We start from the raw sequence: 27,374 nt of genomic DNA, 5'->3' as shown, positions 1-27,374 counted from the left end.
ATGTTTGGGGTATGTTGGCATAGCAAGCGCACTCGGATATTCAATACTGAATTCTATGTTAACATATTGTTCTATGTTAACATACTGCTCATAATAATGTCCAGAATAGAGTAAATGGAAGGGTATCAAACACATGGTTTTCATGCGTTTGATACCATTCCATTCACTCCATTCCAGCCATTACACTCCATTCAAGACAGTATTATGAGCCGTCCTCCTCTCAGCAGCCTCCACTGATCTAAATAAAAAGGTCAGCCATGCCATAATGTTTTACACTGTAGCCTAGCCAGTACGCCTTAAATTAGGCGGCACTACCACCAATTTTCCCTTGGGGAAGATAGTCTATCCTATTCTGTGCTTTGCAGCAGGGGAAGGAGACTCTGCTGCAACGTGTATTTGAGGAGGATCTCATTCTGGGCAGTGATTGGACAGATGCCACTCAGGAAGCTCCAGCTACAGACACTGGTAGGATGAGGAAACACACACTACTATAACCTTCACTTTGCTCTTGTGTCCCATCTTATTCAGTGTAATAAACGTGTGTGTTTGTTTTTCTCCTGCAGCCTCTCTGCCCGCTTCTTCCTGGTAGTGGTAGAGTTTACCCAGACTGGCAGGTCCCTCCTGCATATGTGGCATCTGCAACTGGCAGCTCTCCCAATCATTATGGGTGTGTACCAACAACTACACTCAAGGATTAATTTATATCTTAAAGCGTTGTGTGCAAGTCAGCTAGCTTTATCTTGGCTCCCAATTTTTGGCTTCCATCTGTTTTTGTGTGTCCTTACAGACGAGACCAGTGGTCCGCCTGAGAGGGCGAATGTAACCTCATCAACTCTGAATTGCTCCTTTAACTTTGACATGTTCACTTCCCCTGAGGCCCAGAAGAACAAGCCTTGCACATCCAACCTGCAGAGTGCCTGCCGCCTCACCCTGACCACTCACAGGCTGTACAGCTAGGAGCTGGCTCTTCCAGACGGTGTGAAAGTGATCAATGTCACGCCTTCAGCAGGTAAGAGAGAGCACTGTACCATAGTCACACTGCCCTTCACTCCTGTATAACGGGACAGTCCAGTTTGTTCCTCCATGGGAATGTAATCAACTCCCAAGGCGTTGGCTAATTCTATTGAATGGAACCAGTTACACTGAAATTGGATTAGTGTGGGGGGTGGTCTTAATTGCTAGGCTGGTGTTTTAACTGTAGATTTCCGGGTTCATATAGCCCAAGTCAATTGTATTGAGTGTTTGTACGAGCTTACCCATGAAGTGTGGCTAAACTAACTACCTAATTATTGTTCTTGTTTCAGGTCATCTGAGCGCATCCTCCCTGCAGCCGGCCGGTGGCGCTCCGTATCTCCTGGCCACGTTCTGTTCAGACGTGAAGGTGAGGTTCTGGAGATGCAGGGCGGCTGCAGTGGAGCCAGACGCCCAGGAGCTGACGTACATCTGAGATGAGTGGCCTCTGCTGGTGGAAGAGGGGCTAGGCAATAGCCGCGCCATTACTGTGCTGGGCACACCAGTAGAGCTCAGCTGTTGTCACACCAGCCGCATCGCAGTGGCCTACCGATACAAACCTAGCCCTCACCTAACCCTAACCACCTAAGTCATAAGAACCACTGGTCCGCGTAGGGATATTCCAGTGTGAGTCCACAGGCAGCTCCCACTGGGTGCTAGACAACAACATGAAGAGTGGTACCAAGAAGCTGAATCTGCAGAATAATAATCTGGACATCTACCTGCCCAGCGTTGACTGCCAGGGGACCTCTGGTAAGAGTCTGGTCCACCTGGACTGGGTCTCCAGGGAAGACGGCTACCACATTCTCACTGCAGGGATTGGTTCCAAAATCTACATGTATGGCCTGCTCTCTGGTAAACCTCCCGAGCTGGGACTCTCTGAGGGCCACAGGGAGTAGAGCTCCTCCCACCTGGTCCTACTGCGCTCCGCGGACCTTGTCTCCTCCGCGGAGGGCTCCCTGCCCATCCCCGTCTCCCTGTCCTGGGTGAAGGATGGCATCCTGGTGGTGGGCATGGACTGCAAGATGCATGTGTACACCCACTCCTGCCCTGGCCAAGTCCACGGCTCCCAACACCATCACGACAGAAATGGTCATGCTTCCATGACCAGCCTGACCCAGAAACTGAGTGCTAAGAGGACAGCTGCTGTTTGAGGCAGGGAACCACCTGTTCCCAACGCTGCTCCAATACCACCCGGTACAGCTGCTGGAGCTCATGGACCCGGGGACGGTCCTGCGGGCCAAGGCCATCCTCTCCCACCTGGTCAAGTGCATCGCTGGAGAGATCGTGGCCCTCAAAGACGATGACACTAACCAGGTGGAGCGTCTCCGCTTCCGCACCGGCGGCAGCACCACCAGGGACCCCAAGCCCTTCAGCAAGGGTGAGCGTTACTCAGAGATTGAGTCCATCACTCCACTGCCCTTGTACGTGCTGCTGGTGGCTGACGAGGACTGCTCTCCCAAGCCCAAAGACAAGGTGGCCAGCTTGAGTGGCCACGGGTCCATTCAGCCTACAATGAACTTTTCCAGAGCAGTGGGGTGTGTGTGGAGCACCTGGAGCCCATGGACAGTGACCAGGAGGATGGTGGTGCTAAGGTCATAGACCAGTCCCAGTACAGTCCCACCTTCTTTGGGCCCGGGCATGCCCAGGTCCTATCCAGCCACCTGCTCCCCTCCAGCCTGCCGGGTCTGACCCGCATGGAGCAGATGTCCCTCAAAGGCCTTGCCAACACCCTCACCACCACAAGCACCAGCATCAGGGCGAGTGCACAAACTGCCCTCCACAGTCCTTCTCTAAATAAATGTTGTTTTATGGACTAATATAAACCATATCTCAAAGTGGTGTATTTGTTTTACTCTGGTAGAAGGCCTGTGAGGAGAAGTACTGCAGATGGTAATGTTCTTTTCATTGACTAGGTGGAGAAACTTTGGATGAGTGCGGTCTGAAGTTCCTGCTGACCACCCTGCCCATTGCGCCCAGCTACTCCGACAAGGTAGGCAAGGCTGAACTCAACAGTATAGCATACAGCACAGTGGGTTTGATTCCTGCATGGGCCACCTATTCTGATTTAGCCAATTTATTGTGGGGTTTTCCCTTGACATAGTCAAATATACTAAAAAGACTTTTAAAAATATTTTCCTGAACCATGGGTCAGATAGACTCCAGATTTGGTAATAGACTCAATGATTTGGACTCTAATTGATTTGAGAATGGTTAGATGCGACATTCAAAGTCTGCCACGCTACACCACTAGATGGCACCGTATCACACAAGGGCTTTAAGAACTGACCCGATGGACATGGGGCCATGAAGTTTGGTATGTTAGCCTTATGTAAATCTCCTTAGAACATCGTTTCCCAAACTCTGTTTCCCAAACTCTGCCCTGGGGAATCCAAGGAGTGCACGTTTTGTTTTTTGCCCTTGCGCCAGTGGTGGAAAAAGTACCCAATTGTCATGCTTGAGTAAAAGTAAAGATACCTTTTAATAGAAAATGACTGAAGTGAGTCACCCAATAAAATATTACTTGAGTAAAAGTCTAAAAGTATTTGGTTTTAAATATACTTAAGTATCGAAAGTTAAAGTAAATATTTTCAAATTACTTATATTAAGCAAACCAGACTGCATAATTTTCTTTTTTTTTCAAATTTACAGACAGCCAGGAGCACACTCCAACATAATTTACAAATGCAATATGTGTTTAGTGAGTCTGCCAGATCAGAGGCAGTATGGATGTTCTGTTGATAAATGCATGAATTGGACCATTTCTGTCCTGCTAAGCATTCAAAATGTAACGAGTACTTTTGGGTGTCAGGGAAAATGTATGGAGTAAAAAGTACATTATTCATAAGTTGTCAAAAATATAGATACTCCAAAAAAACTACTGAAGTACTTTACAACATTGCCTAGCACTACACAGCTGATTCAAATAATGAACACATCACGCTTTGATTATCTGAATCATCTGTGTAGTGCTAGGGTAATAACCTTAATATGCACCCCTTGAGGTCCCCAGGACCGAGTTTGGGAAATGCTACCTTAGAGGCTGTGTGAATATAAAGTTACTGCAACCCATAGAGAATTATAGAGCCTCTAGCATGGGCAGTGCCATTGAGGGCTTCAACCATTTTAATGTAGTCAACTGGGTGGGACTTCCAACTTCATTGGAGCCATGTCCAACAGGGTCATCAGGAGGAATCAGCCAGTCGTGAGGAAGAAAATTGTCTACTTCAAAATGGAGATTGCTTCAAAGGTGCGGCCCATGTGCACAGACGCCATAATGGGATCTGTATAGGGATGCTTATTTTTATTTATTTGTATTAGCTGAAATCACTTTGGATAAATGACCATAATATTAGTATTATATGATCAAGTTTCAAAGTGTACTCGTCACGTGCACAGGATACGACGGGTGTACAACAGTACAATGAAATTCTTACCTTGAGAGCTCTTTCCAACCATACAGTGATAATAATTATAATAATAGAAAATTGAATACAAAAAAATAGAAGTAAGAATAAAAACCACACAAGAACAACAATGAGAGGTAAAGAAACATGAGAATGCAAGTATATACAGGTCAGTGCCAGTACCTTATTCAATGTGCAGGGGAACTGGAGAAGTTGAGGTGGGTATATAAATACAATGACAATAAAAAATATGTGAACCCTTTGGAAATACCTGGATTTCTGCATAAATTGGTCATAATTTGATCTGATCTTCATCCAGGTCACAACAACAGACAAACACAGTCTGCTTATACTAATAACACACAATTATACGTTTTGATGTCTTTATTTAACAAACAGTGTAAACATTGACAGTACAGGGTGGGAAAAGTATGTGAATCCTTAGATTTAATAACTGGTTGACCCTCTTTTGGCAGCAATAACCTTAACCAAATGTTTTCTGTAGTTGCGGATCAGACCTGCACAATGGTCAGGAGGAATTTTGGACCATTCCTCTTCACCAAACTGTTTCAGTTCAGCAACATTCTTGGGATGTCTGGTGTGAACTGCTCTCTTGAGGTCATGCCACAGCATCACAATCGGGTTGAGGTCATGACTCTGACTGGGCCACTCCAGAAGGCGTATTTTCTTCTGTTGAAGTCATTCTGTTGTTGATTTACTTCTGTGTTTTGGGTCGTTGTCCTGTTGCATCGCATCAACTTCTGTTGTGCTTCAATTGGCGGACAGATAGCCTAACATTCTCCTGCAAAATGTCTTGGTAAACTTGGGAATTCATTTTTCCGTTGATGATAGCAAGCTGTCCAGGCCCTGAGACAGCAAAACAGCCCCAAACCCAGATGCTCCCTCCACCATACTTTACAGTTGGGATGAGGTTTTGATGTTGGTGTGCTGTGCCTTTTTTTGTAAGTAAGTAAGCAAGTAACAGGAGTAATAGTGCCCAGTAGCAGGATAAATCAAACAACCGTAGCTCCTGAGGCCTGGTGCTGTGTAGACTTGTGTGATGATGGATTGTCTGATAACCTGTATTTGGTTCTCCAGGCTTGTCCACCTATCAATACGCCTGGGCTTTCAACTCTGAGGCTGAGGAGGAGCTTCTCAACATGCTGCCTGCCCTGCAGAAGGGAGACCCCACATGGCCTGAACTACACGCCATGGGCGTGGGCTGGTGTCTCAGGAGCACCAATAAACTTAGGCGGTATATTGAAAAGGTGAGCACAAGTGCTTTCAGAAAGTATTCACACCCCTTGACAATTTCCACATTTTGTTCCAGCCTCAATTTAAATGGATTAAATTGAATGCATGTGTCACTGGCCTACACATAATACCCCATAATGTCAAAGTGGAATTATGTTTTTTAAATGTTACAAATTAATTTAAAATGAAAAGCTGAACTGTCTTGAGTCAGTAAGTATTCAACCCTTTGTTATGACAAGCCTAAATAAGTTGAAGTTAGAATTTGCTTAAGTCAAATAAGTTGCATGCACTCACTCTGTGCAATAGTGTTTAACGTGATTTTTGAATGACTACCTCACACATACAATTATCTGTAAGATCCCTCAGTCGAGCACCCACAAAGACCAGGGAGCTTTTCCAACCACAAAGACCAGGGAGCTTTTCCAATGCCTCGCAATGAAGGGCACCTATTGGTAGATGGGTAAAAATAAAAAAGCAGACATCGAATATTCCTTTGAGCATGGTGAAGTTAGTAATTACTCGTTGGATGGTGTATCAAAACACCCAGTCATGACAAAGATACATGTGTTCTTCCTAAATCAGCTGCCGGAGAGGAAGGAAACCGTTCAGGGATTTCACCATGAGGCCAATGGTGACTTAAACTTAAAACAGTTAGCGTTTAATGGCTGTGATTGGAGAGAACTGAGGACTGAACAACATTGTAGTTACTCCACAATACTAAGGTAAATGAGAGTGGAAAGAAGGAAGCCTGTACAGAATAAAACATATTCCAAAAACATCCATCCTGTTTGCAATGAGGTACTAAAGTAAAACTGCAAAGAAATTAACTTTATGTCCTGAATAAAAAGCATTATGTTTGGGGCCACTTTTTGTATTTTCAAGCATGGTGGTGGTTGCATCATGTTATGGGTATGCTTGTCAGCGGCAAGGACTATGGAGTTTTTTAGGATAAAAATAAAGGAAATAGAGCTAAGCGCAGGCAAAATCCTGGAGGAAAACCTGGTTCAGTCTGCTTTCCAACAAACACTGGGAGACATTCACTTTTCAGCAGGTAAATAACCTAAAACACAAGACCAAATATATAAACTGGAGTTGTTTACTAAGACGGCATTTGAATTAAATCGGTTTGAATATCTATGGCAAGACTTAAATGGCTGTCTTGCAATGATCAACAACCAACTTGACAGAGCTTGAAGAATTTTGAAAACAATAATGTGCAAATATTGTACAATCCAGGTGTGCAAACCTCTGACTTACCCAGAAAGACTCACCGCTGTAATCGCTGCCAAGGGTGATTCTAACATGTATTGACTCAGGGGTGTGAATACTTATGTAAATGAGAGATTTCTATACTTAATTTTCAATACATTTGCAGAAATGTCTGAGAGCATGTTTTCAATTAGTCATTATGGAGTATTGTGTGTGTGTGTGTGAGAAGAAAATAATGTAATCCATTTTGAATTCAGGCTGTAACACAAGAAAATGTGGAATAAGTCAAGGGGTTTGAATACTTTCTGAAGGCATTGTACATCTTTATATATGTAATTATTGATTGATTGTCCTACTTTTATATCTCAAAGAATAAGGCAAAGTCCGGTTTTGCTGCACTACTGAATTCAGTATTGTAAATGAGCGTGTGTGTGGAATGACCTATATACTTTTTTTTATACCTCTGTTATTCATCAGGTAGCAAAAGCATATTTTCAAAGGCAGAGCGATCCTCTGGACGCCGCAATATTCTCTCGCTATGTAAAAGAAAGCGGTGGTCTGGGGACTGTTCAGGTAATGTCTTTGAGAAGATTTTGAATATCATTCCCCAAAACTCCTGACAAGATTGGAACAATTCTTTCACATTATAGAAAGTCAGTCAAATGACAACTTGTGTTGTTCTATCAGGGTCTAAGAATAATGTCAAAATGACAGCTTTCTTTAGCAACAACTTCAGTGAGGACCGGTGGAGGAAGGTTTCTTTAAAGAACGCCTTCTCTCTGCTGGGGAAGCAACGCTTCCAGCACTCTGCATCCTTCCTTCTACTGGCAGGCTCCCTCAAGGATGCTGTGGAGGTAATAATGTCCTCATATCGCTGTAAGCAGATAGATATATCTGTAGTGTGCTTTTTCATAATTTTGTATTTTTTTTTCTTCTTAAACAGTAATAAAAAATATGTTTTTGAGCATTTTATGCAAATTATGTCTTGCCAGGCCAAGGGTAGAGCTGACCTTGTTGGATATTCCTGATGTTCTGCTACTGCAATTGCTTTCAACACAAATGCTGGGTGGGGGTTGGCTTGCCTTGTTCAGGTTGGCCTGGAAAAGATGCAGGAACTGCATCTGGCCAAGGTGATCTCCCGGCTATACGAGTCTGAGTTTGAGACGTCCTCCACCTACAAGCGCATCCTGCAGAAGCACATGCTAGGCCAAGCCCGCCAGCTGCCTGACCACCAGGACACTTTCCTGTCCTGCGCAGCATGGCGGAGGACTACAGCCGGCCACTTCTCACTCTGCTTGATAAGCCTGCTGCCCTAAACCCAGGCTCCTCCTAGGCTGGCCACACCACTCAGTCTGGTAGTAGTCGGAGAATTATATTTTTCAGATTTGAGGTTCAATCATTTTGTCAGTTATTTTGAGGTTAATTAATGATAGAGCTGTGGTTTGCAGGTACCTCGTCCATGTCTCCCTGTAACCCTGAGGTTTTCAACTTCTACACCTACCTCCGGACACATCCGCTACTGCTGCACCGCCTCACCAAGGTTGGTCTGATGGCGGTGGGCCGCATTGCCCACTCCATCAGCCTGGTGGAGAGGAGGCTGTTCTTTACGGCAGCCTACTCTCACATGCAGGCCGGCTGCCCTATGCTGGCTATGGAGGTCTTCTCCAAAATGCCCAAAGTCCTCAAAAGATCCATGGGACAGCGACAAGGAGGAGAAGGACAATTATTATGAACCGAAGGGTTTGGCCATGAAAAACACCAGCACTAATAACAACTGCAGCGTCTTCCAGGACGCAGTCTCTCCGTTGACGGAGACACCACTAGAAGAGGACGACATACTCATGCCCTCAGGGGACATCCTGGCCAAGTTCACGGGGTACGAGCTGGACAGGGGGAAGCTGCGCTATCAGCTGTGCCAGTGGCTGAAGAAGGAGGTGGTTGCCCTGCAGAGGTGTTGCAGCTACAAGCCCTGCCTGCTGGAGCTGGCCCAGGGCATGGCAGGACCAGGGAGAGAGGAGGCCCAGGCCCAGCCTGGAGAGGTCCAACACACTCGCAGATACTGGCTCCAGAGCAACCAGCCTCTCCTGCCCATGTTCCTCAGTTACTGCAGCCTGCACGGCTCCCACGGGGAGGCTTGGCCTCTGTGCACATGGAGCTCATCCTGCTACTGCAGGAGTCCCAACAGGTACAGCACACACAATGTATGTTGTAATTCTTACACATAGGCTACATGTTGTCAATCGTATCATAAATAGGAACAAATTGATGCCATATCTGCATACTAGTGTCTGCATATCTGCAAACCCTTCAAACAAAAAACTACGAACACAACTAAGAAAGAGGCTCTTGCATCTCAGTACTTGACAGCAAGTGTCAGAGGAGGGATAGGGAGGAAGAGTAACTACACAAACACTAAAGCAAAGAACCATAACAAAACTAAAGTGTGTTGTTTAGTCTGAGGTTGGTGTTTGCCTTAAAGCAGCAAACCGTGGTTTCCAGGGTAGCTGTGGTTTCATGTAGCTGATCGGTGCCATCAATGACATCTCCAGTGTGTGGCTGTGTGACAGGCGGGGCTGATTTTGATTCTCAGCTCTCTTCCCTTCTGAGAGGCCTCGTCTTACTTTTAGGGAGATATGGAAAAATATGATTTGTGTCACAGACACCAGGAACACACACACTGCTCTCCTCGGAAGTCTTCGTAACATCATACCATGACAGGAACTCCTCTGACTCGACTGTCTGAGATTACTTACTTTTTCTTTGACATCAAAGCAGAAAGTCTCTGATCTGATGCGTGAACCGCAGTGTGGTAGCCAGCATGGAATTTATTAGCAATTTTTATTTCCAAGCTTGAGAGTTGTTTATGATGTTCATTCAGTTTATGTATTTTCTTTGTAAGTGTGTGTGTGTGTGCTGATGTGTAATGATCGTTAGGAACAGGAGGGATCAGACCAAAACGCAGCGTGGTAAGTGTCCATGTTAATTTTAATAAATAAACTGAACACTGCAATAACAAAAAAACAACAAAACGAAACAGTTCTGTAAGGTGAAGACACACAAAACAGAAAACAACTACCCACAACCCATAGTGGGAAAACAGGCTGCCTAAGTATGATTCTAAATCAGAGACAATGATTGACAGCTGCCTCTGATTGGGAACCATACCAGGCCAAACACCTAGAAATATAACACACAGAACCAAAACATAGAATGCCCACCCCAACTCACGCCCTGACCAAACTAAAATAGAGACATAAAAATGGATCTAAGGTCAGGACGTAACATGGTCTTCATTCATTCGCACCACGCAACTCTATGTCCACAGGATGACCATGTCCAGAAGCCATAGCCTCCTACCTCCACCACGGCTCCATCCCACTCCTGCTGGCGTGCACTGCCAGCGCTAAAACGGTGGTGACCAACCCCATCGTCCATCTGACCAACCTCACCCACGATATCCTGCACACCATCAATGCACTGGACTCCCCACCATACCCAGACAACAAGGTCAGACACATTCCTATACACCCCCCAAGGCTATCATGCACTTTATTGAACTACACACAAAGATCATGTTAGTAAATTGGAGTAGTAATTGTGTCTTGTCCCTTTTGGTAGTAATGTGCTTTAAATATGAGAACAGGGGGGGAAAAAATTGTCTGAGCGTTTGAGTTTAGATTTTGTGATGTAAAGATCAGTGATTGGGTGAGTTGGCTGATTGGAGGGAGTGTTCCACTGATCTTAATGTATCTGTATGAATGTATATGTATTAATTCCTCCTGCTCTTTCAGATCTATGTGATGCACACACTTGCAGCCTCACTGTCTACCTGCATATACCAGTGTCTCTGTGATGGCCACAACTACAGGTGAGTCTAGATCCTAACACCCACCTCTTTGCTCTGTGCACTTGATGTCTGTACTAGAACGGTACATAACCATGAGCATGCTGGGAAATGCACATTAGGCAACATTTCAGACATTTGAGCTACACAGTGCATCTGATTTTGAGAATCTACCTGTCGCAACACATTTTTTTGAGATACCTCCAAATCAGGAATTTCGTAAGGACACATATCCCACAGTATGGCATGAAGCCAAATAGTCTTACATTAGATAGCTTGATCCTTGTCAAACCCCACCGGGGACGGTCCTGCGGGCCAAGGCCATCCTCTCCCACCTGGTCAAGTGCATCGCTGGAGAGATCGTGGCCCTCAAAGACGATGACACTAACCAGGTGGAGCGTCTCCGCTTCCGCACCGGCGGCAGCACCACCAGGGACCCCAAGCCCTTCAGCAAGGGTGAGCGTTACTCAGAGATTGAGTCCATCACTCCACTGCCCTTGTACGTGCTGCTGGTGGCTGACGAGGACTGCTCTCCCAAGCCCAAAGACAAGGTGGCCAGCTTGAGTGGCCACGGGTCCATTCAGCCTACAATGAACTTTTCCAGAGCAGTGGGGTGTGTGTGGAGCACCTGGAGCCCATGGACAGTGACCAGGAGGATGGTGGTGCTAAGGTCATAGACCAGTCCCAGTACAGTCCCACCTTCTTTGGGCCCGGGCATGCCCAGGTCCTATCCAGCCACCTGCTCCCCTCCAGCCTGCCGGGTCTGACCCGCATGGAGCAGATGTCCCTCAAAGGCCTTGCCAACACCCTCACCACCACAAGCACCAGCATCAGGGCGAGTGCACAAACTGCCCTCCACAGTCCTTCTCTAAATAAATGTTGTTTTATGGACTAATATAAACCATATCTCAAAGTGGTGTATTTGTTTTACTCTGGTAGAAGGCCTGTGAGGAGAAGTACTGCAGATGGTAATGTTCTTTTCATTGACTAGGTGGAGAAACTTTGGATGAGTGCGGTCTGAAGTTCCTGCTGACCACCCTGCCCATTGCGCCCAGCTACTCCGACAAGGTAGGCAAGGCTGAACTCAACAGTATAGCATACAGCACAGTGGGTTTGATTCCTGCATGGGCCACCTATTCTGATTTAGCCAATTTATTGTGGGGTTTTCCCTTGACATAGTCAAATATACTAAAAAGACTTTAAAAAATATTTTCCTGAACCATGGGTCAGATAGACTCCAGATTTGGTAATAGACTCAATGATTTGGACTCTAATTGATTTGAGAATGGTTAGATGCGACATTCAAAGTCTGCCACGCTACACCACTAGATGGCACCGTATCACACAAGGGCTTTAAGAACTGACCCGATGGACATGGGGCCATGAAGTTTGGTATGTTAGCCTTATGTAAATCTCCTTAGAACATCGTTTCCCAAACTCTGTTTCCCAAACTCTGCCCTGGGGAATCCAAGGAGTGCACGTTTTGTTTTTTGCCCTTGCGCCAGTGGTGGAAAAAGTACCCAATTGTCATGCTTGAGTAAAAGTAAAGATACCTTTTAATAGAAAATGACTGAAGTGAGTCACCCAATAAAATATTACTTGAGTAAAAGTCTAAAAGTATTTGGTTTTAAATATACTTAAGTATCGAAAGTTAAAGTAAATATTTTCAAATTACTTATATTAAGCAAACCAGACTGCATAATTTTCTTTTTTTTTCAAATTTACAGACAGCCAGGAGCACACTCCAACATAATTTACAAATGCAATATGTGTTTAGTGAGTCTGCCAGATCAGAGGCAGTATGGATGTTCTGTTGATAAATGCATGAATTGGACCATTTCTGTCCTGCTAAGCATTCAAAATGTAACGAGTACTTTTGGGTGTCAGGGAAAATGTATGGAGTAAAAAGTACATTATTCATAAGTTGTCAAAAATATAGATACTCCAAAAAAACTACTGAAGTACTTTACAACATTGCCTAGCACTACACAGCTGATTCAAATAATGAACACATCACGCTTTGATTATCTGAATCATCTGTGTAGTGCTAGGGTAATAACCTTAATATGCACCCCTTGAGGTCCCCAGGACCGAGTTTGGGAAATGCTACCTTAGAGGCTGTGTGAATATAAAGTTACTGCAACCCATAGAGAATTATAGAGCCTCTAGCATGGGCAGTGCCATTGAGGGCTTCAACCATTTTAATGTAGTCAACTGGGTGGGACTTCCAACTTCATTGGAGCCATGTCCAACAGGGTCATCAGGAGGAATCAGCCAGTCGTGAGGAAGAAAATTGTCTACTTCAAAATGGAGATTGCTTCAAAGGTGCGGCCCATGTGCACAGACGCCATAATGGGATCTGTATAGGGATGCTTATTTTTATTTATTTGTATTAGCTGAAATCACTTTGGATAAATGACCATAATATTAGTATTATATGATCAAGTTTCAAAGTGTACTCGTCACGTGCACAGGATACGACGGGTGTACAACAGTACAATGAAATTCTTACCTTGAGAGCTCTTTCCAACCATACAGTGATAATAATTATAATAATAGAAAATTGAATACAAAAAAATAGAAGTAAGAATAAAAACCACACAAGAACAACAATGAGAGGTAAAGAAACATGAGAATGCAAGTATATACAGGTCAGTGCCAGTACCTTATTCAATGTGCAGGGGAACTGGAGAAGTTGAGGTGGGTATATAAATACAATGACAATAAAAAATATGTGAACCCTTTGGAAATACCTGGATTTCTGCATAAATTGGTCATAATTTGATCTGATCTTCATCCAGGTCACAACAACAGACAAACACAGTCTGCTTATACTAATAACACACAATTATACGTTTTGATGTCTTTATTTAACAAACAGTGTAAACATTGACAGTACAGGGTGGGAAAAGTATGTGAATCCTTAGATTTAATAACTGGTTGACCCTCTTTTGGCAGCAATAACCTTAACCAAATGTTTTCTGTAGTTGCGGATCAGACCTGCACAATGGTCAGGAGGAATTTTGGACCATTCCTCTTCACCAAACTGTTTCAGTTCAGCAACATTCTTGGGATGTCTGGTGTGAACTGCTCTCTTGAGGTCATGCCACAGCATCACAATCGGGTTGAGGTCATGACTCTGACTGGGCCACTCCAGAAGGCGTATTTTCTTCTGTTGAAGTCATTCTGTTGTTGATTTACTTCTGTGTTTTGGGTCGTTGTCCTGTTGCATCGCATCAACTTCTGTTGTGCTTCAATTGGCGGACAGATAGCCTAACATTCTCCTGCAAAATGTCTTGGTAAACTTGGGAATTCATTTTTCCGTTGATGATAGCAAGCTGTCCAGGCCCTGAGACAGCAAAACAGCCCCAAACCCAGATGCTCCCTCCACCATACTTTACAGTTGGGATGAGGTTTTGATGTTGGTGTGCTGTGCCTTTTTTTGTAAGTAAGTAAGCAAGTAACAGGAGTAATAGTGCCCAGTAGCAGGATAAATCAAACAACCGTAGCTCCTGAGGCCTGGTGCTGTGTAGACTTGTGTGATGATGGATTGTCTGATAACCTGTATTTGGTTCTCCAGGCTTGTCCACCTATCAATACGCCTGGGCTTTCAACTCTGAGGCTGAGGAGGAGCTTCTCAACATGCTGCCTGCCCTGCAGAAGGGAGACCCCACATGGCCTGAACTACACGCCATGGGCGTGGGCTGGTGTCTCAGGAGCACCAATAAACTTAGGCGGTATATTGAAAAGGTGAGCACAAGTGCTTTCAGAAAGTATTCACACCCCTTGACAATTTCCACATTTTGTTCCAGCCTCAATTTAAATGGATTAAATTGAATGCATGTGTCACTGGCCTACACATAATACCCCATAATGTCAAAGTGGAATTATGTTTTTTAAATGTTACAAATTAATTTAAAATGAAAAGCTGAACTGTCTTGAGTCAGTAAGTATTCAACCCTTTGTTATGACAAGCCTAAATAAGTTGAAGTTAGAATTTGCTTAAGTCAAATAAGTTGCATGCACTCACTCTGTGCAATAGTGTTTAACGTGATTTTTGAATGACTACCTCACACATACAATTATCTGTAAGATCCCTCAGTCGAGCACCCACAAAGACCAGGGAGCTTTTCCAACCACAAAGACCAGGGAGCTTTTCCAATGCCTCGCAATGAAGGGCACCTATTGGTAGATGGGTAAAAATAAAAAAGCAGACATCGAATATTCCTTTGAGCATGGTGAAGTTAGTAATTACTCGTTGGATGGTGTATCAAAACACCCAGTCATGACAAAGATACATGTGTTCTTCCTAAATCAGCTGCCGGAGAGGAAGGAAACCGTTCAGGGATTTCACCATGAGGCCAATGGTGACTTAAACTTAAAACAGTTAGCGTTTAATGGCTGTGATTGGAGAGAACTGAGGACTGAACAACATTGTAGTTACTCCACAATACTAAGGTAAATGAGAGTGGAAAGAAGGAAGCCTGTACAGAATAAAACATATTCCAAAAACATCCATCCTGTTTGCAATGAGGTACTAAAGTAAAACTGCAAAGAAATTAACTTTATGTCCTGAATAAAAAGCATTATGTTTGGGGCCACTTTTTGTATTTTCAAGCATGGTGGTGGTTGCATCATGTTATGGGTATGCTTGTCAGCGGCAAGGACTATGGAGTTTTTTAGGATAAAAATAAAGGAAATAGAGCTAAGCGCAGGCAAAATCCTGGAGGAAAACCTGGTTCAGTCTGCTTTCCAACAAACACTGGGAGACATTCACTTTTCAGCAGGTAAATAACCTAAAACACAAGACCAAATATATAAACTGGAGTTGTTTACTAAGACGGCATTTGAATTAAATCGGTTTGAATATCTATGGCAAGACTTAAATGGCTGTCTTGCAATGATCAACAACCAACTTGACAGAGCTTGAAGAATTTTGAAAACAATAATGTGCAAATATTGTACAATCCAGGTGTGCAAACCTCTGACTTACCCAGAAAGACTCACCGCTGTAATCGCTGCCAAGGGTGATTCTAACATGTATTGACTCAGGGGTGTGAATACTTATGTAAATGAGAGATTTCTATACTTAATTTTCAATACATTTGCAGAAATGTCTGAGAGCATGTTTTCAATTAGTCATTATGGAGTATTGTGTGTGTGTGTGTGAGAAGAAAATAATGTAATCCATTTTGAATTCAGGCTGTAACACAAGAAAATGTGGAATAAGTCAAGGGGTTTGAATACTTTCTGAAGGCATTGTACATCTTTATATATGTAATTATTGATTGATTGTCCTACTTTTATATCTCAAAGAATAAGGCAAAGTCCGGTTTTGCTGCACTACTGAATTCAGTATTGTAAATGAGCGTGTGTGTGGAATGACCTATATACTTTTTTTTATACCTCTGTTATTCATCAGGTAGCAAAAGCATATTTTCAAAGGCAGAGCGATCCTCTGGACGCCGCAATATTCTCTCGCTATGTAAAAGAAAGCGGTGGTCTGGGGACTGTTCAGGTAATGTCTTTGAGAAGATTTTGAATATCATTCCCCAAAACTCCTGACAAGATTGGAACAATTCTTTCACATTATAGAAAGTCAGTCAAATGACAACTTGTGTTGTTCTATCAGGGTCTAAGAATAATGTCAAAATGACAGCTTTCTTTAGCAACAACTTCAGTGAGGACCGGTGGAGGAAGGTTTCTTTAAAGAACGCCTTCTCTCTGCTGGGGAAGCAACGCTTCCAGCACTCTGCATCCTTCCTTCTACTGGCAGGCTCCCTCAAGGATGCTGTGGAGGTAATAATGTCCTCATATCGCTGTAAGCAGATAGATATATCTGTAGTGTGCTTTTTCATAATTTTGTATTTTTTTTTCTTCTTAAACAGTAATAAAAAATATGTTTTTGAGCATTTTATGCAAATTATGTCTTGCCAGGCCAAGGGTAGAGCTGACCTTGTTGGATATTCCTGATGTTCTGCTACTGCAATTGCTTTCAACACAAATGCTGGGTGGGGGTTGGCTTGCCTTGTTCAGGTTGGCCTGGAAAAGATGCAGGAACTGCATCTGGCCAAGGTGATCTCCCGGCTATACGAGTCTGAGTTTGAGACGTCCTCCACCTACAAGCGCATCCTGCAGAAGCACATGCTAGGCCAAGCCCGCCAGCTGCCTGACCACCAGGACACTTTCCTGTCCTGCGCAGCATGGCGGAGGACTACAGCCGGCCACTTCTCACTCTGCTTGATAAGCCTGCTGCCCTAAACCCAGGCTCCTCCTAGGCTGGCCACACCACTCAGTCTGGTAGTAGTCGGAGAATTATATTTTTCAGATTTGAGGTTCAATCATTTTGTCAGTTATTTTGAGGTTAATTAATGATAGAGCTGTGGTTTGCAGGTACCTCGTCCATGTCTCCCTGTAACCCTGAGGTTTTCAACTTCTACACCTACCTCCGGACACATCCGCTACTGCTGCACCGCCTCACCAAGGTTGGTCTGATGGCGGTGGGCCGCATTGCCCACTCCATCAGCCTGGTGGAGAGGAGGCTGTTCTTTACGGCAGCCTACTCTCACATGCAGGCCGGCTGCCCTATGCTGGCTATGGAGGTCTTCTCCAAAATGCCCAAAGTCCTCAAAAGATCCATGGGACAGCGACAAGGAGGAGAAGGACAATTATTATGAACCGAAGGGTTTGGCCATGAAAAACACCAGCACTAATAACAACTGCAGCGTCTTCCAGGACGCAGTCTCTCCGTTGACGGAGACACCACTAGAAGAGGACGACATACTCATGCCCTCAGGGGACATCCTGGCCAAGTTCACGGGGTACGAGCTGGACAGGGGGAAGCTGCGCTATCAGCTGTGCCAGTGGCTGAAGAAGGAGGTGGTTGCCCTGCAGAGGTGTTGCAGCTACAAGCCCTGCCTGCTGGAGCTGGCCCAGGGCATGGCAGGACCAGGGAGAGAGGAGGCCCAGGCCCAGCCTGGAGAGGTCCAACACACTCGCAGATACTGGCTCCAGAGCAACCAGCCTCTCCTGCCCATGTTCCTCAGTTACTGCAGCCTGCACGGCTCCCACGGGGAGGCTTGGCCTCTGTGCACATGGAGCTCATCCTGCTACTGCAGGAGTCCCAACAGGTACAGCACACACAATGTATGTTGTAATTCTTACACATAGGCTACATGTTGTCAATCGTATCATAAATAGGAACAAATTGATGCCATATCTGCATACTAGTGTCTGCATATCTGCAAACCCTTCAAACAAAAAACTACGAACACAACTAAGAAAGAGGCTCTTGCATCTCAGTACTTGACAGCAAGTGTCAGAGGAGGGATAGGGAGGAAGAGTAACTACACAAACACTAAAGCAAAGAACCATAACAAAACTAAAGTGTGTTGTTTAGTCTGAGGTTGGTGTTTGCCTTAAAGCAGCAAACCGTGGTTTCCAGGGTAGCTGTGGTTTCATGTAGCTGATCGGTGCCATCAATGACATCTCCAGTGTGTGGCTGTGTGACAGGCGGGGCTGATTTTGATTCTCAGCTCTCTTCCCTTCTGAGAGGCCTCGTCTTACTTTTAGGGAGATATGGAAAAATATGATTTGTGTCACAGACACCAGGAACACACACACTGCTCTCCTCGGAAGTCTTCGTAACATCATACCATGACAGGAACTCCTCTGACTCGACTGTCTGAGATTACTTACTTTTTCTTTGACATCAAAGCAGAAAGTCTCTGATCTGATGCGTGAACCGCAGTGTGGTAGCCAGCATGGAATTTATTAGCAATTTTTATTTCCAAGCTTGAGAGTTGTTTATGATGTTCATTCAGTTTATGTATTTTCTTTGTAAGTGTGTGTGTGTGTGCTGATGTGTAATGATCGTTAGGAACAGGAGGGATCAGACCAAAACGCAGCGTGGTAAGTGTCCATGTTAATTTTAATAAATAAACTGAACACTGCAATAACAAAAAAACAACAAAACGAAACAGTTCTGTAAGGTGAAGACACACAAAACAGAAAACAACTACCCACAACCCATAGTGGGAAAACAGGCTGCCTAAGTATGATTCTAAATCAGAGACAATGATTGACAGCTGCCTCTGATTGGGAACCATACCAGGCCAAACACCTAGAAATATAACACACAGAACCAAAACATAGAATGCCCACCCCAACTCACGCCCTGACCAAACTAAAATAGAGACATAAAAATGGATCTAAGGTCAGGACGTAACATGGTCTTCATTCATTCGCACCACGCAACTCTATGTCCACAGGATGACCATGTCCAGAAGCCATAGCCTCCTACCTCCACCACGGCTCCATCCCACTCCTGCTGGCGTGCACTGCCAGCGCTAAAACGGTGGTGACCAACCCCATCGTCCATCTGACCAACCTCACCCACGATATCCTGCACACCATCAATGCACTGGACTCCCCACCATACCCAGACAACAAGGTCAGACACATTCCTATACACCCCCCAAGGCTATCATGCACTTTATTGAACTACACACAAAGATCATGTTAGTAAATTGGAGTAGTAATTGTGTCTTGTCCCTTTTGGTAGTAATGTGCTTTAAATATGAGAACAGGGGGGGAAAAAATTGTCTGAGCGTTTGAGTTTAGATTTTGTGATGTAAAGATCAGTGATTGGGTGAGTTGGCTGATTGGAGGGAGTGTTCCACTGATCTTAATGTATCTGTATGAATGTATATGTATTAATTCCTCCTGCTCTTTCAGATCTATGTGATGCACACACTTGCAGCCTCACTGTCTACCTGCATATACCAGTGTCTCTGTGATGGCCACAACTACAGGTGAGTCTAGATCCTAACACCCACCTCTTTGCTCTGTGCACTTGATGTCTGTACTAGAACGGTACATAACCATGAGCATGCTGGGAAATGCACATTAGGCAACATTTCAGACATTTGAGCTACACAGTGCATCTGATTTTGAGAATCTACCTGTCGCAACACATTTTTTTGAGATACCTCCAAATCAGGAATTTCGTAAGGACACATATCCCACAGTATGGCATGAAGCCAAATAGTCTTACATTAGATAGCTTGATCCTTGTCAAACCCCATTCAAAAAGGGTCGGTCTCTAGACTGTATGATGTGCTACAGGCCCACATAGAGGTATCTACAGACACCATTAAAAGGGTCGGTCTCTAGACTGTATGATGTGCTACAGGTCCACATAGAGGTATCTACAGACACCATTAAAAGGGTCAGTCTCTAGACTGTATGATGTGCTACAGGCCCACATAGAGGTATCTACAGACACCATTAAAAGGGTCAGTCTCTAGACTGTATGATGTGCTACAGGCCCACATAGAGGTATCTACAGACACCATTAAAAGGGTCGGTCTCTAGACTGTATGATGTGCTACAGGCCCACATAGAGGTATCTACAGACACCATTAAAAGGGTCGGTCTCTAGACTGTATGATGTGCTACAGGCCCACATAGAGGTATCCACAGACACCATTAAAAGGGTCAGTCTCTAGACTGTATGATGTGCTACAGGCCCACATAGAGGTATCCACAGACACCATTAAAAGGGTCAGTCTCTAGACTGTATGATGTGCTACAGGCCCACATAGAGGTATCCACAGACACCATTAAAAGGGTCGGTCTCTAGACTGTATGATGTGCTACAGGCCCACATAGAGGTATCCACAGACACCATTAAAAGGGCTTGGGAACAAGAACTTGGGCCAGAAATCTCAGATGAGGACTGGGTAGAAGCTCTCAGGAATATAAACCACAGTTCAGTGAATGCCAGACACAACCTTGTACAGTTTAAGGTGATACACAGGTTACATTACTCAAAAGTAAAACTGCATAAAATATTCCCGGACACCTCACCACTGTGTGAGAGGTGCAAGCAGGATGAAGGGACGTTGACCCATTTATTCTGGACATGTCCTAAGTTACATGTTTACTGGGCTCTCATTTTTGATTATTTATGTAGAGCCTTTGATAGAGTTCTAGCCCCAGACCCATTGACCGCTCTGTTTGGTACAGTTGATGGGAATAACCACGAAGGGAAAGCTGTCTCTCTTTGTACTCTATTAGCCAATTTTGGAAACTGGAGACTGTAACCACCTTTGAAATGTGGTTACGGGATTTAGGGAATGTAATACATATGGAAAAGATTCGATACAATACCTCCAATAGAAGTCCAATGTTTTACAAAATATGGCAGCCGATACTGGATAAATGGTCTAGTCCCGCTTCATAACTGGGTTGACGATCTGCTGCTACTCTGTGCTGTACTCCACTCAATATTTATTTTTGGCTTAACTACACTGCTTGTAATGACTATGCTGTCTTCTTATACATGTACCACCTAATAGGATTTTGTTTTATTTTGTGTATGTGTGAGTTAAGTTTTGTTTTGTCCTCTAAATTGGCTATCCCATTCAACAGTACAATGAATGTCATTGTTAGTATTGCTGTCTTTTTTATTTGATTTTTTATTGTAAAATAATAAACATATTATTAAAAAAAAGAGAATCCACCTGTCAGTGTATGTAATAATTATCATAAAAATATATAGTTCTGTTATCTGATCCTAGAACAGCAGTTCTGCAACAAGGAAAACGTGTGTCAAGTTAGTGAAGATGCTTTATTTCTTACTCGTCTCGAGTGACATTATTGAAATAGGACCCATGTTATTTATTTATTTAACCTATATTTAGCTCGAGCCCATGTGACCAGTCTAATGACATGTGACCAGGGCTCGAGAAGTGTGATTTTAACCACCCCAAATTAAAATGCTTACCTTTTTTAATGATTTGATATGCCAACATGGGTCTACTTTAGGACATAGGTTTAAAAGGCTAATAAGAGTAGCCTACTACTGAAATAGATCTGTCAACTGAACCATACATTTGCATGGCCTTGTTTCTATTACAGCATATTGGATGACTATCATTCATATTCCATTCACCCAGCTCAATGTTACATCGATAGGTTTAGGCTACTACAATGATACTCAAATTTCCCCTGTACCCATCATGACGTTGCTACAACCTAGCCTATGAATAAACGTTTATAACATAGGTGTACAGATCGATAGACATTTTAGTAATCAAGGTGACAGACATTGACACGTTCAATAACGCCTTGAACACTCTTGGCTGCATCTAGCTGATCTAGGGTGTAATCATTAGTCCAACAGTTGCAAACAAGAGTTTCTATTGGACAAATTCCGGTATGTCTATCTTCGTTCCGTTTGCTTCCGTTTAAGAAAGTTTTTCATCAGAACCGGTGGAATGAATGCACCCTTGATCATACGCAAACACAGTTCACTTTAATAGCAGCCTCATGATACCTGATACCTTGGATCGTTGTATTCTTTCTCGCATATACACACTTCCCTCTCACTTTTTCCCTCCGCTTTTTCCCTCCGTTTGTGGACTTCAGTGCATAACATATCAGCTTCCTGTGACCAGGCGGAAAAACCTTGCAAGCCAAACCATATCATAACCGCTAACCACTACACACAACCTACATCTTTGTCACCATATTACTGTCATAGTTCTAGTAGCTATGTTGACTAACGTGTTAGTAAACCCCCTACAATCCTTTTTGTGCAGTACAGTGTAAAGTCAGCAGCAAGCAGTCTAGGAGTTACAACGGTGTGCCCCGATGGAAATTAATTAATAAAACCAAAAGCTTACCTTGACCTGGAAGAGTTCCAGTGTTGTATAGCCAGCTAGCTAACATAGCATCCCTGTCTGTTTGAGCTGGTTGTTAGAGTAGGCTAAACTAGCTAGCTGCATTTGTTAGCTAAGTATGTGAACGTTTTAAAAGATTCTAGCTCTCTTGCTTCTCCATTTGTAATAATAAATGTATTTGTTCAAAACTGTTGTCTTTCTCTCTTGAGTCAACTACTCACCATATTTTATGCACTCCAGTGCTAGCTAGATGTAGCTTATGCTTTCAGTACTAGTTTAATTCTCTGATCCTTTGATTGGGTGGACAACATGTCAGTTCATGCTGCAAGAGCTCTGATAGGTTGGAGGACGTCCTCTGGAAGTTGTCATAATTACTGTGTAAGTCTATGGAAGAGATGAGAACCTAGGTTATGTATTGAAGTCAATGTACCCAGAGGAGGACAGAAACTAGCTGTCCCCCGGCTACACCATGATGCAACCCTACAGAGCGCTGTTGAGGCTGCTTCAGACCTTCAAGGCAAAATAGTGTGTTTTAATCAATTATTTGGTGACATGATTATATTTAGTATAATTTCCACTGCCTAGTTGACTTGCGTATTGGCTACAGCCTCATGTCCACACACACACACACGCTCGCGCACAAGGGATATGCCAGAAAATGTAGCCAAACTTGAATGAGACTTTTTTATTACATAAATATGTTAAACGCCAGTCATGTTAGACCAATATAATGCAGAATAATTAACATTAACGTCTAAAGAATTGATTCTGTTCACATACTCCAGGCACGTTTCGTTCAGATCAAATGGTCACGAGTGGTGAGAAAGACAAGTGCCTATTGACATCACCCACCTTGCAATCTGAGTGGAGGCAGTCAGCATTTTTAAACTACACTGAACAAAATATAAATGCAACATGTAAAGTGTTGGTCCCATGTTTCATAAGCTGAAATAAAAGATCCCAGAAATGTTCCATACGCACAAAAAGCTTATTTCTCTCAAATTTTGTGCACAAATTTGTGTTACATCTCTGTTAGTGAACATTTCTCCTTTGGAAAGATAATCCATCCACTTGACAGGTGTGGCATATCAAGAAGCTGTGCAGAATTTGGCGGTATGTCCAACTGGCCTCACAACCGCAGACCAAGTGTATGGCGTTGTGTGGGTGAGTGGTTTGCTGATGTCATTGTTGTGGACAGAGAGCCCCGTGGTGTGGTTATGGTATGGGCAGGCAAGCTATGGACACACCCATTGACACACACACACCCATTGATTCTTAAAGAATATAACCCAGAAATTCCTCATAAGCTTAGTTCAACAGTCATACACCATCACAACCCAAAATATAAGCTTATTTTACGCCAATGTTTGTAAATCATGATATAAAATATATAATTTTGATATCATGGATGGTCAGTCCTTGCATCCAAAGCTCTGTCTATGAATTTGAGAGTGGGCACATTTCTCCTACCCCATCCTTCAGCTTTTTACAAAAACGGGGGGCGGGAGTGGCCTTTGTTTCAACAGTTGATTGCTGCTTTTAGGAAACTGGGCTCTGATCTGTTGCATCAGCCTCATTCATTTAAAGAAAAATGTACAGCGGTTGTATGAATTGCCCTTGGCATTTCAAGCTCACAGATCTGTAAATGAGTAAGTACTTTGTTTTGAAGTGTGCCCAACAGTTCCCCCTCACGTGTGTACAATGAAGCAATGCAGTCAGACTAAATTAGCTTTTTCTAATGTAACACTTGCTTCGTGCTAATGCTTTCGAATACACCCACAACAGTCGTGTTAAGAGGTTTGTCAAAAGGTTCACTCTAAAGTTAACCCATAGTCGATGATTCCGTCTGGCGAACATCTGAACATTTTTGTTAGAAGTACGCTGGGCTTTTTATATTGTCACGCCACAGACATTTTCACAGTTCATTCAATCTGCTCTGTCCACCAAAAAAAGCCTGTAGACTTGTGAAATCAGTGTAATGTTACAGCAAACGGCTCTTTTCATGCAAGCTTAGAGGATTTAGCAGGTACAATGCACTATAATAGGCCCTTCAGGATAGCAGTGTTAGCAATTTTCCCCCTGTAAGAAATGGAACTCCTCTGCCTCCATCTCAGTCCCAACTCATTTAATATCTAATGAAGGTTCTTTGATGTCAGAATACACTTCTGCGCTTTATCTATACTGTAGCTTCTGAATTCTTTATTGTAACCAGAGGGTGAGCAGCACTGTATTTGTATTTAATAGTGTTAAATGGATCAACACTTGACATTTGCCTCCGGCCATCTGCTGTGCAAAACTTCTCCTCATTCAGATAAGATTAAACATTTACAGTGTGCTCCATATACAGTACCAGTCAAAATTTGGACACCTACTCATTCAAGGGTTTTTCTTGATTTTTACTATTTTATACATTGTATAATAATAGTGAATACATCAACACTATGAAATAACACATATGGAATCATGTAATAACCAAAAAAGTATTAAACAAATCAAAAGATATTTGAAATTCTTCAAAGTAGCTAACCTTTGTCTCAATGACAGCTTTGCACACTTTTAAAACTATAATTTTGATATCATGGATGGTCAGTCCTAGCATCCATAGCTGTCTATGAATTTTAGAGTGGTTACATTTCTCCTACCCCATCCTTCAGCATTTTACTTAAACCAGCTTCATGAGGTAGTGACCTGGAATGCTTCCTTCACTCTACGGTCCAACTCATCCCAAACCATCTTTATTGGGTTGAGGTCGGGTGATTGTGGAGGCCAGGTCATCTGATGCAACGCTCCATCACTTTCCTTCTTGGTCAAATAGCCCTTACACAGCCTGGAGGTGTGTTGGGTCATTGTCTTGTTGAAAAACAAATGATAGTCCCACTAAGTGCAAACCACATGTGATGGCGTATCACTGCAGAATGCTGTGGTAGCCATGCTGGTTAAGCGTGCCTTGAATTCTAAATAAATCAGTGTCACCAGCAAAGCACCATCACACGTCCTCCTCCATGCTTCACGGTGGGAAGCACACATGCGGAGATCATCCGTTCACCTATTCTGCATCTCACAAAGACACAGCGGTTGGAACCAAAAATCTCAAATTTGGATTCATCAGACCAAAGGACATATTTCCACCAGTCTAATGACCATTGCTCTTGTATCTTGGCCCAAGCAAGTCTCTTCTGATTATTGGTGTCCTTTATTTGTAAATATTTTTTTGCAGCAATTCGACCATGAAGGCCTGATTCACGTAGTCTCCTCTGAACAACAGTTGATGTTGATGTGTCTGTTATTTGAACTCTGAAGCATTTTTTGGGCTGCAGTCTGAGGTGCAGTTAATTGTCGATTTCTGAGGCTGGTAACTCTAATGAACTCTAATCCTCTGCAGCAGTGGTAACTTTGGGTCTTCCTTTCCTATGGCGGTCCTCATGAGAGCCAGTTTCAATATATTGAATATATTTTGATTTGTTGCTTACTACATGATTCCATACAGTATGTGTTATTTCATAGTTTTGACGTCTTCACTATTATTCTACAATGTAGAAAATAGTAAAAAAAAATAAAGAAAAACCCTTGAATGAGTAGGTGTCCAAACTTTTGACTGGTACTGTATGCCTCATCACAATTCTCTCGAAGATTTGTGTACAGTTCCTTGGATTTCATGGTATAGTTTCTGCTCTGACTTGCACTGTCAATTGTCGGTACTTATATGGGCGTTTCTTTCTAAATCATGTCCATATATAGACAAATTCCAAATCATGTCCAATCAAATAAATTTACCACAGGTGGACTCCAATTAAGTTGTAGAAACACTCATGGATGATCAATAGAAACAGGATGCACCTGAGCTCATGTCACGTTCTGACCTTTATTTAGTTTGTTTTGTCTTTATTTAGTATGGTCAGGGCGTTAATTGGGGTGGGCAGTCTGTGTGTGTTTTTCTATGTTGGGGTTTTGAGTTCAGCCTAGTATGGTTCTCAATCAGAGGCAGGTGTCGTTAGTTGTCTGCTTGAGAATCATACTTAGGTAGCTTGGGTTTCACTTTTGAGTTGTGGGTGTTTGTTTCCGTGTTTGGGCCACACGGTACTGTTTCGGTTTTGTATGTTTCAGGTTTATTGTTTTGTTCCAGTGTTCAGTTGTGGTTTTGAGTAAATCAATATGGACACTTACAACGCTGCGTTTTGGTCCGATCCTTACTTCTCCTCAGACGAAGAGGAGGAAATCCGTTACAGCTCAATTTCGAGTACATTTTTTCATATTTAAATAAATAAATAAATAAATAAATAAATAATACTGTGCATTCACAAAGTATTCAGACCCCTTGACTTAATCAACATTTTGTTACATTAGCCTTATTCTAAAATGTATTAAATAAATTCAAAAATCTACACAGAATATCCCATAATGACAATGAACAGGTTTTTAGAAATGTTTGTAAAATAAAAAATATTTTAAAAAAATATGTCTTTTTTTACAAACATTTCTAAAAACCTGTTCATTGTCATTATGGGGTATTCTGTGTAGATTGAGGATTTTTGTATTTATTTAATACATTTTAGAATAAGGCTAACGTAACAAAATGTTGATTAAGTCAAGGGGTCTGAATACTTTCTGAATGCACAGTATTACAATCTATGGTGAGACAGCGTCGAGTCCCAGTCCTTGGCTCCAGTCAGCGCTGTGTTCATACTGTTCTCTGTCTGGCAGTGTCCTCTCAAACTTTGTCTCTCTCTGGCATAAGTGAGGACTTCCATGCTTCCATGACGACATCAACACCCTCCACGGCACCACCCCCTACACCCACAGCAGCCCAGGGATGCCCATCAATATGCCCTGGCTCGGGAGCCTGCAGATGGGGAGAGGTGCTGCTGTGGTGAGGCACATGGTGCCTTTGCTCTGGTTCCTTGTTTTTACCACTGATATACAGCGTAACACAATGCAGTAAATTCTACAAATTCTACATTACCA

The 27,374-nt window shown here is 43.1% G+C and overlaps 1 pseudogene; it reads left to right on the top strand.

Moving 5' to 3' along the window:
- On the top strand, positions 1-27,283 carry LOC139390194 (dmX-like protein 1; annotated as a pseudogene).
- Positions 27,284-27,374: the final 91 nt, after the last annotated feature.

The sequence above is a fragment of the Oncorhynchus clarkii genome, chromosome 30 (assembly GCF_045791955.1).
Source record: "Oncorhynchus clarkii lewisi isolate Uvic-CL-2024 chromosome 30, UVic_Ocla_1.0, whole genome shotgun sequence".
NCBI lineage: Eukaryota > Metazoa > Chordata > Actinopteri > Salmoniformes > Salmonidae > Oncorhynchus > Oncorhynchus clarkii.
Note: the sequence above shows the minus strand (reverse complement) of the source record. Positions and strands in the feature narration are given on the sequence as shown.